Source organism: Crotalus tigris, unplaced genomic scaffold (assembly GCF_016545835.1).
Source record: "Crotalus tigris isolate CLP2741 ecotype Arizona unplaced genomic scaffold, ASM1654583v1 scf7180000020943.996319, whole genome shotgun sequence".
NCBI lineage: Eukaryota > Metazoa > Chordata > Lepidosauria > Squamata > Viperidae > Crotalus > Crotalus tigris.
In genome coordinates, this window is record NW_024098271.1 from 201,937 (window position 1) to 211,122 (window position 9,186).

Consider the following 9,186-nt stretch of genomic DNA (forward strand, 5'->3'; position numbering starts at 1 on the left):
GAGAAATCTGAATACTGCATGCCAAACAGTTTTATGGTACTACATTTTAAAATGTGATTTCATTTTACAGTTTCTAACCTCAAAAATTGCTGTGACAGTTCATCCTCTGTATCACTGGAATAGACAAGGAAACTTTGTATTTTTCATCCTAAACTTTAATAATTTGACTTATGGATTTCTTAAAACACAATATTTATGTCACAACTTTTGAAGAGTCAAGAAAAACAATCTAAAATTATTGTGTTGAACTCAGTAGTTCCCTTACTTTATGCAAATTCATTATTTTTGTCCTGGAATTTTTTTTGCCCTAGATTATTTACTTATTTATATTAGTTGTCCTAGATCATTTTTGTCTTTATATCGCTTTATATGAACAAATTACTTATATGTTATACAATTTGTGCCCAAAGGTCTAGAAATGTGCCAATACAGCTTTCTGCCACTTGAAAGTTTTCCTACCAGAACCCCTTCTGCCTTTATACAATTACTGCTGTGTTTTGATATTGTTCTAGTTGTATGTCCTGTCTCCCACTTTACTTCTACAGTATACCTGCAATAGCTACTATTATTGCAGTAACAGAGTCAAGCAACCATCAACATTTTATCCAATCTCTCACCAGAAATGAAAAGGACCTCTTTAAGACTAGAAACAAAACTGGACATACTATGTTGGCTGAAGTTAATGAAAGATCTTCAATCTTATGATGAGCTTTTACCCTGGACAAATCTACAGTGTAGAACAAAATGAAGAATGCTAATACAATTTGTAGTGCTGTGATGTAGTGTACCACTTTTTCAGTCATGATAATCATATGAATTAGAAATCCAGCTGTAAAAAAGATGGAGAAAATACTTTAGATAAATGTAGTGGGGCTGGCTGAAAGGCTTTGCAGGAGCCTGCCCGAGGAGAGGGAAGCTTGGACAGCTGCTGCTGGTTTTGAGCATGGCGAGCATGGATCCAGCAGAAGGAAAGAAAAAGGAGGAAAGAAAGGAGGTGGGGGTGGTTGCTGTTGCTGTTGTCGGAGGGAGACCAGGTGAAGTCGGAGAGGGATTTGAGGTTTTAGCTGACCCCTTTCTGTGAAGGAGAGGGAAAGAGAGAGTGAGAGAGTTGTTCAAATCCGATCCATAAAACCAAGGGGCCCAGGAAGTCTCAGGAATCTATTCAGGGAGAATGGACTGAATAGTGTGAGCATGCTTTTGACCAATTGAAGTGGAGGCTTATGAACACCTCAGTCCTGGCTTATGCTGATCCTAATCGACCGTATGAGTTACATGTGGATGCCAGTTGGGATGGCCTTGGGGGGGGGGTGTTATATCAGGAACATGATGAACAGTTGAAGCCTGTTGCACATATCAGCAGGGGCTTAACTCTCGGTAAAAGAATTATCCCACTCTTAAGTTGGAATGTTTGGCACTTAAGTGGGTGGTTGTGGATAAGTTGAAAGATTATTTGTATGGGGCAAAGTTTGAGGTTAAGACATAATAATCCACTCACGTACTTGCTCACAACCGCTAAACTTGATGCCATGGGGCATCGATGGTTGGCTGCCCTTTCTGGATTTAGGTTCAGTTTGAGATATCACCCGGGTGTGAGGAACACGGATGCAGATGCTTTGTCAAGGAGACCCCAGGATTCAGGGGCAGGTGTCAGAGAGTGGATACAATTGCCCCCTGATGGCATTCAAGCGCTGTATTGAGGGGTTAAGCATTGAGCTAGGGGAGCAATTGGGGCTGAATCGGTGGGGGTTACTACTACAGGTGTTCCCAAATTATATTGTAATCCCATTCAAGTCAGAGGGGAGGGGAGGTTTGCCCTGACTAAGAAAGATCTGAGAAGGGACCAGGTAGAAGATTCCCTCTGTGGCCTGGTCGAAAGAGCTTTGAGAAGTGGTCAGCGGGAGGTTCTACTTGCCAATTCACCAAGAGGAACTCGAGTGCTGTATAAGGAGTGGGATCACTTACAGCTTCGTGATGGAGTGGTTTATTGGAGGGGCCCTTCAGATGGGCCTGAAGAAAGGTGGCAACTTTTGCTTCTAGAGAAACACAGAGAAGCAGTGTTGATTGCGCTACATGACGAGCACGGGCATTTGGGGCCGGAAAAGACTTTTAAGTGAGTAATGGATCAATTCTACTGGACCTGCATGAAGACAGAAGTTGGGGACTATTGTAGATCTTGTCTGCGTTGCGTTCAGAGGAAAACCCTACCTATTGCATCGATGGGCCATTTGCAAAGTTATGGGCCCTTGGATTTGGTTTGCATTGATTTTCTTTGTCTGGAACCGGATGTAAGTAGGTAAGAAAACATATTGGTCATGACTGATCATTTTACCTGTTATGCTCAGGCCTTCCCAACAAAAGATCAGCGCGCTGTATTGGTGGAGACGTTTTTTGTACATTATGGGCTGCCTCAGCGCATACATTCTGACCAAGGGAGGGACTTTGAAAGCTGGCTTGTTAAGCAACTACTGGGCTTACTGGGCATTCGGAAGTCCCGTACCACCCCGTATCATCCACAAGGAGATCCACAGCCTGAGATGTTTAATCGTACTCTTTTGGATATGTTGGGAACACTCACTGAAGAACAGGGGCAACACTGGATGCAACATATTTCTACCGTCGTACATGCATATAATAGCACAAGGAATGATGCCACCGGGTATTCCCTGTATTGGTTGATGTTTGGTAGAGAAGCCCGCCTGCCGATAGACATAGTCTTTGGCACCTCAATGGATGAGATCTCAGTTAGGTCACATCGTAATTATGTAGATAGATTGAGGAAGAATTTGAAGGGGGCTTATGAAAAGGCTGTAGAGGTCGCAGGGATTCAGAAACGGCGGGTGCTATTAATGAATTTGGGTCCCTCTGGGAAGCACAAACTGGCAGGTCAGTGGGGTCCCCAGTTGTATGTTGTTAATGAGAAGCTGCTGGGACTACCAGTGTATCAGATATGACCAGAGGGAAGTTCAGGGCCTTTGAAAGTGTGGCATCGGAACCATTTATTGCCCTTGAATGAGGTAGTACAGTGGTTCTTAACCTGGGCGATATTGCCCCCCAGGGGGCGATTTCATTTTTCAGGGGGGCAATGGAATGAAAAGGAGCAATGTGGGGGTGAAAGAATGAAAAGGGGGTGATATGGGGGCGATGGACGAGAAGTTTTGGCGACACTTTTGAGACTTTTTCATACAGTGAATCACTATATATCTGTTGTACAAAAACATCAGATCGCTCGCTATTAGTGGATTGAATTGTGTTTTCAAATGTTCCTCCAGCTAGCTTCAGTACAGAATGCCGTACATATGTGAATACGCATTGCTTATCTTCGTGCACGTTGTACAGCAGCCTCTACCCATACAATGGTGCGCCATTGGCCAGAATGGGCAGTGATGAAGGGGAGAGCGCTTCTTTCGAAACATCGCATGCTGAGTGGCTGTCCCCTGTGACGTCAGCTGTAATGTTGACATCACAGTTTGAGTTTTCAGCTTTGTTTTCGAATTTTTGTTGTGCTCTGTAAAACATTTTGTGTGTCTCTTTGTATTGTACTTTTTTAGTATGCACTCCAGTTTGATATTATATTTTCTTTGTGTCTTTTTAATCCTTTTTATAGTGTGCATGACTATATTTACTTTCCTCAAATCTTAATTTAGTTTCAGAGTTTTCGTCTTGAAATTCTTAGTTCCTGCATTGCGGTTTGTTCTTATGCCTTTTTATATTTATTTTTGCGTCTTAAATTTCACTTGTAATTCAATCATTAAATGTTACTGGGGTTTTTTGGGGGGGCATGTCACTTTCTTGCAATTGAATTTTGTTTTCAGTGGTCATTACATTTAAGTGTCTTGAATAAATAAGATAATAATGAAATACATGTATCACGAAGTTTGGGAACAAAGTGCCGGGCGGCACCAAAATTTTTCACGTAGTTGAGATATGGGAAAAAGACTGGAAATAAACTATTTGCCTCAATATGTCCTGATGACAATTTTAAAGAAAACAAAAAAAAAATGTTTGCATAAATTGAAGAATTATTTCCTATGTTGTGATTGAGAGGTTATGTTGGGGGAGGGGGGCGATGACAACTTCCTCATTGGCTCAAGGGGGCAATTCGTTCAAAAAGGTTAAGAACCATTGAGGTAGTATAAATCACCCAGCCAATCATCACAACTGAGGCCCGTATAGTGGGAAAAAGATTAGGAACTAGGGCGAAAGCTGATCTGTCTGTAGGAAGGGAAATGGAAGACTCTGAAAAAGAGAGTTGTATAGGTTGGTTGTAGTCATCGGGGGATATTGGAATCACACACCCCACAGTGGGTAGTGAGGTGTCAGTCTGGGCCTGACATTTTGGAACTCATGCCTAGAGCTTGTGAAGGGGAGAGGACTCCTCAAAGATTTGAGGTAGTGGATCATCCTGGACGCTTATTGGGACAGGAGGGGTCATTGACTCCGGAGATCACAGTGTTAGGGGAGCCGTTAGAGATGGATCAGGTCACTTCACATGATCCACAATCACCAGCATTAGAGGAGGAGTTGCCAGTCCTGGGTACCTCTGGGTATGGGGAGCTACAAGGGGATGGCACCCATGATATTGCCGAACCTAAAGTGCAGAGACCAAGTCAGGTGATATGCCTGATGAAGAGATTAACATACGATGCCCCGGGCCATGACATAGAGAGAGAGTGATGCTTACTGTGTAATGAAGGTTGATTCGCTCCCAGATAATATAGATGCTTAGCAGAAAGTTAACTATTCTTTGGGGGACGAAAGAAACTGCTTAGGTGGGGAGAGTGTGTAGTGGGGCTGGCTGAAAAGCTTTGCAGGAGCCACTTTGATGAGATGGTAATAGTGTTGCATATGCCTCGGTGTACAGTCATACTGGCCACATGACCATGGAAGCGTCTTCGGACAACGCTGGCTCCCTCAGCTAGGAAACGGAGATGAGCACCACCCCCTAGAGTGGGACATGATTGGACAGGGTAAGCCTTTACTTTTTTTTTAGCGTAAAGTGAGGAAAGTCAGTATTTCCAAATGAGGATTTTATTGTGCAATTGTCTTACTTTATACATAAAATGGGATGAAAAGTCCACATCTCAATTCCATTAGTATGTTCTCCCTTTTCCCGTTTTCCTTCTTATAAAAAATAAATAAGGAAGTAAAGCCAAGAAATTTCCAGATGAGTCTTTTAATGTAAACATTCTGTCTTATTGAGTAAGATTGTTTTCCATTTATGTCTCCCTATGTTTTCTACCATTAGTAACTTTCTTCCTTATTTGGAAAGATAGTTATAGAAGAAAAAACTGAAACCTCTACATGGTAGCACTAAGAATTAGCCAACAAAAATCATTCTTAAGAAATATTTTTAAGTATTTGAAAACTTCTGCATTAAAACACTTAAGTACTTGGGCTTATACTGAAACAATCCTACCCTGTAGCAGTGTTCCTTCATGATGGAAGATAATGTTTTGGGCGATAGGTAACTGGTCATTTACCTGTACACTACATTTGTTTTCAAGATTTTACCTCTAGCACTGTTATTACTGCTGGAGACAGTTGGACTAATTTTTCAAAATATTGGGTCATAAATACATTACAGGTAGTCCTTGACTTATGACTGGTTGCATAATGATTGTTTGAAGTTATGATTGCCACCCTCTACAGTCATGTGACCTCATTTTGGGTGTTTGGCAAATGGCTCACCTTTATGGCTATTTGCAGCATCCTGTGATAACATGACTGTAATTTTGGACATCTTTTGCTGGTTTTTGGCAAAACAAAAATGCCTATTTGGTAAAATGGATATTTGCTTGACAACTGCTATGTTAATGTCTAGTGCAGGGGTGTCAAACTGCCGGCCTGCGGGCCAGACGTGTCATCGGGAAACCACGCCCACCCCATTGCCAGCAATGGCAAAAAAGCTCCAATACGTTGCGCGACATCACGTGATGTCACGAGTTTGACATGTCTGGTCTAGTGTGTTTGTTTAACAACTGCTGCATTTCTTTAATGACTGCCACAAAAAAAATCATAAAATTGGTTAGGGTCATATGATAACTCACTTAATGACCACAATGACTTACAACTGTAATTCTGGGCTCAGTTATGCTCATAAACCAAGAACTACCTGTAAAAATATTTTCTGTCATTTATTATATCTTTGTTTGTTTATAACACTGACATGACTGTCTTATATAATGCTATGTAATATGATTAATCTTTTACTGTACTGTATTATACCACAGTACATTATACTAATTCTAGATAGCTCCTAACAAAATTAATAAAACAAGATAAAACCTTCATACCTTGGCAGACATTTTAGTAATTATACGCCCTTTTTCCTGGGCAAAGGCCAACCTACACAGGTTTTGGTTTGTTGTTTTGATGTACATTATGAAGAGCTCTTCAGCATTCTTCAAAGCTATTTACTTAACCTACAGCATTTGGAAGTCAAGAATTGCTTGTTCATTGGTGTGAACTTTCTTTTTCTTCAAGTCTTTCTTCAGATTTCATGTTTTCTAATTGTGTTGGCTTAATTTTACCTTCAAAACTTCATTCTCATTTGAAATAATCCATGCTAGGAGTAAACCATATTAAATACCATCTTCCCTACTTATACGCGTGTGAATACTGGCTTGCTATCTTGTTCTCTGAAATCCATCACACATTAGAAATTTCTCCTATTTCTGTCCCATTCTCTCCAAAATAGCCATGATGTTCCATCAGAAAAAGGGAGAAATCAGTTGATTAGTATCTTCATTAAGATATCAAAATGCCAGAAAAAGAAGTATTTGTATATTTTGGAGCTGGATGTTCATAAAAACAATAAACAAGAAAAGAAACAGAAAATCTATTTCTTCTTTATCGTGACATGCTTTCACCTTCATCTATTTAGAAAATAATAAAAGACCAACATAACTATATGAAGCAAAACCGAAGCTAAAAAAGATTGCAAAAGAACTGCCATGATAGCTTCTAGATTTTTTTATTTTTATCTTGGCAATATATTATTCTTTAGGAAGGCCAAAAAAGGCAGTGATCTTCTACAGATGTTTTGGAACACAGGATGCTACATTATAGGAGGTGATTCATATTTGGGTGTGGTTGGCTGAACTGGATGATATGTTGTTGTTTACAGATGCTTTTTTTATAATGTGATTTTAATATTTTAAAGATATAAGTCCTCTAAAATCTTTCAAGATTCACTCAAAAATGCAAAAATAAATAAAAATGTTTAATACATCAAATATACATTTCTTATTCTATCAAGAACTTCAATATTTTTCGTTGATCCTTCTGTCAGCCTTTTAAGATGGACATATCAGGAAACAGACTCCATAAAAAAGAACTATATTTCATTATGATATATATGAACTGAACTTTGCAAATCTTATGATCTTTTCCTATCCTCTTATACCCCAGGAAGTTGGGGGAGCCAGCCTGAGTCTCTTCCTAATACTTTTTCCTTTCCCATGAGTCAAGGCATGCTTCTAACTTTTTGTTTTGTAACAGCTGTTGACATTTTTTTCTAAAACTATCTCCTTGTTCCCTACAGTATGTGCTGCCAAAAAAGTCAATTTATATGCTTAGCATTTACAAATACAATTATAAGCGATAATAGTTGGATAAAAGAGTCAGTTTGTAGCCCAGTTTTTGTAGTACACTAAACTAAAAAAGCAGACGTATTGTAAAAGGATGACTTTTTAAAGGTGGCTAAATCAATTAATATTGGAATTATGCTTCAGTTCCTTTGGCAAAGAATGAATAAGAGCATAAAAGTCAAAAATAAAGTTAAAGTGAAAAAAAATAGGAAATAAAAAGAGGCTGATTATTTCAACAAGCCAATGATTCAAGACATATCTCCAAATCAATTATAGGAACAAAGATAAAGGATTAAACATGGCCTTCAAAAGCAAAAACAGAAGGACTCTGAATTGACTACAGGAAAGAAGGGCAAATAGGATAAAAAGAGGATGTTGGTTCCTCTTTTTTGACTGAGTTCTTATGTTCATAAGTGTTCTTATGTTATGAACATAAGTGTTATGAACATAAGAACTCAGTCAAAAAAGAGGAACCAACATTTTCCCTGGTCCAACACCTTAAAGCCACAGGACATGAAATTGACTTTAAAAATACCAGAACCATTGCCAAAAGTGAACATTTTAATAACAGAATAATCAGAGAAGCCATCGAGATAGAAAAACGCCCACACAGCATGAACAAGCGAGATGATACCTCCCGCCTACCAGCCATTTGGAAACCCGCCCTTATTGACAAACGACTCCCTAACACAAAAAATGATATCAGACCCACACTCACAAAAACCACACAGGATGTCACCACCACACATCCACGCAAAAAACAAACCCAAAGCCACACCAATGACGAGGCACGACCACAAACCAGAAGCCAGACCACAGCTGCATCATTAGCCACTTTAAACCCCTCCAATCCATACATGAAGCAAACTGACACCCTCCATGAAGAGGAGGCACGACCACGAACGCGAAGCCAAAAAATAGCAAGGCAGCCCAAAATCTTAAACCCCTCTGCAACTCAGACTAACCTGAGCACAACCAAACAGAACACTCCCCCAGCCAATCAGAGCACAGCCAAGCCCCTAACCATTCAGAACACACCTCCACCCAATCAGAACACAGCCAAGCTCCCACCCAATCAGTTCATACCCCCACTGGCAGTTAAAAGGAATAAACAGCTAAGACCACACATTGCTGCTCAAAGAACGAAGCTGAAAACACCAGCCTGAAGATGACGAATGGGACTTCGTCAAAATGTCGCCAAGACACTTCCAATTTTACGCAGGAGAAAACCCGAACAACCAAAGACCTACATATATATATATATATATATATATATATATATATATATATATACATATTGAATAAAATTTGATCACCAGGAAAAGTTAAAATGTTAAAAGTTTTAATATAAAACAAAAGTTTTAAGTATAAAAAGTTAAAAGTTTTAAAAAATTAGCAACCTAGCTTTTGTTGGTTCCTGCCAACTTCATCAGGGCATACATAAATCAATGGGAGTAAACATTTATATGTAAGTTAATGCCTGCGCTTGGCTTCTGGACCGCGTAATGGGCCCAGGTGGGCCAATCGTAGCATTAGTTGTGATTGCTGCATAATTGAGTGACTCATCTACTTGTATCACACATCCCTCATTAATTTA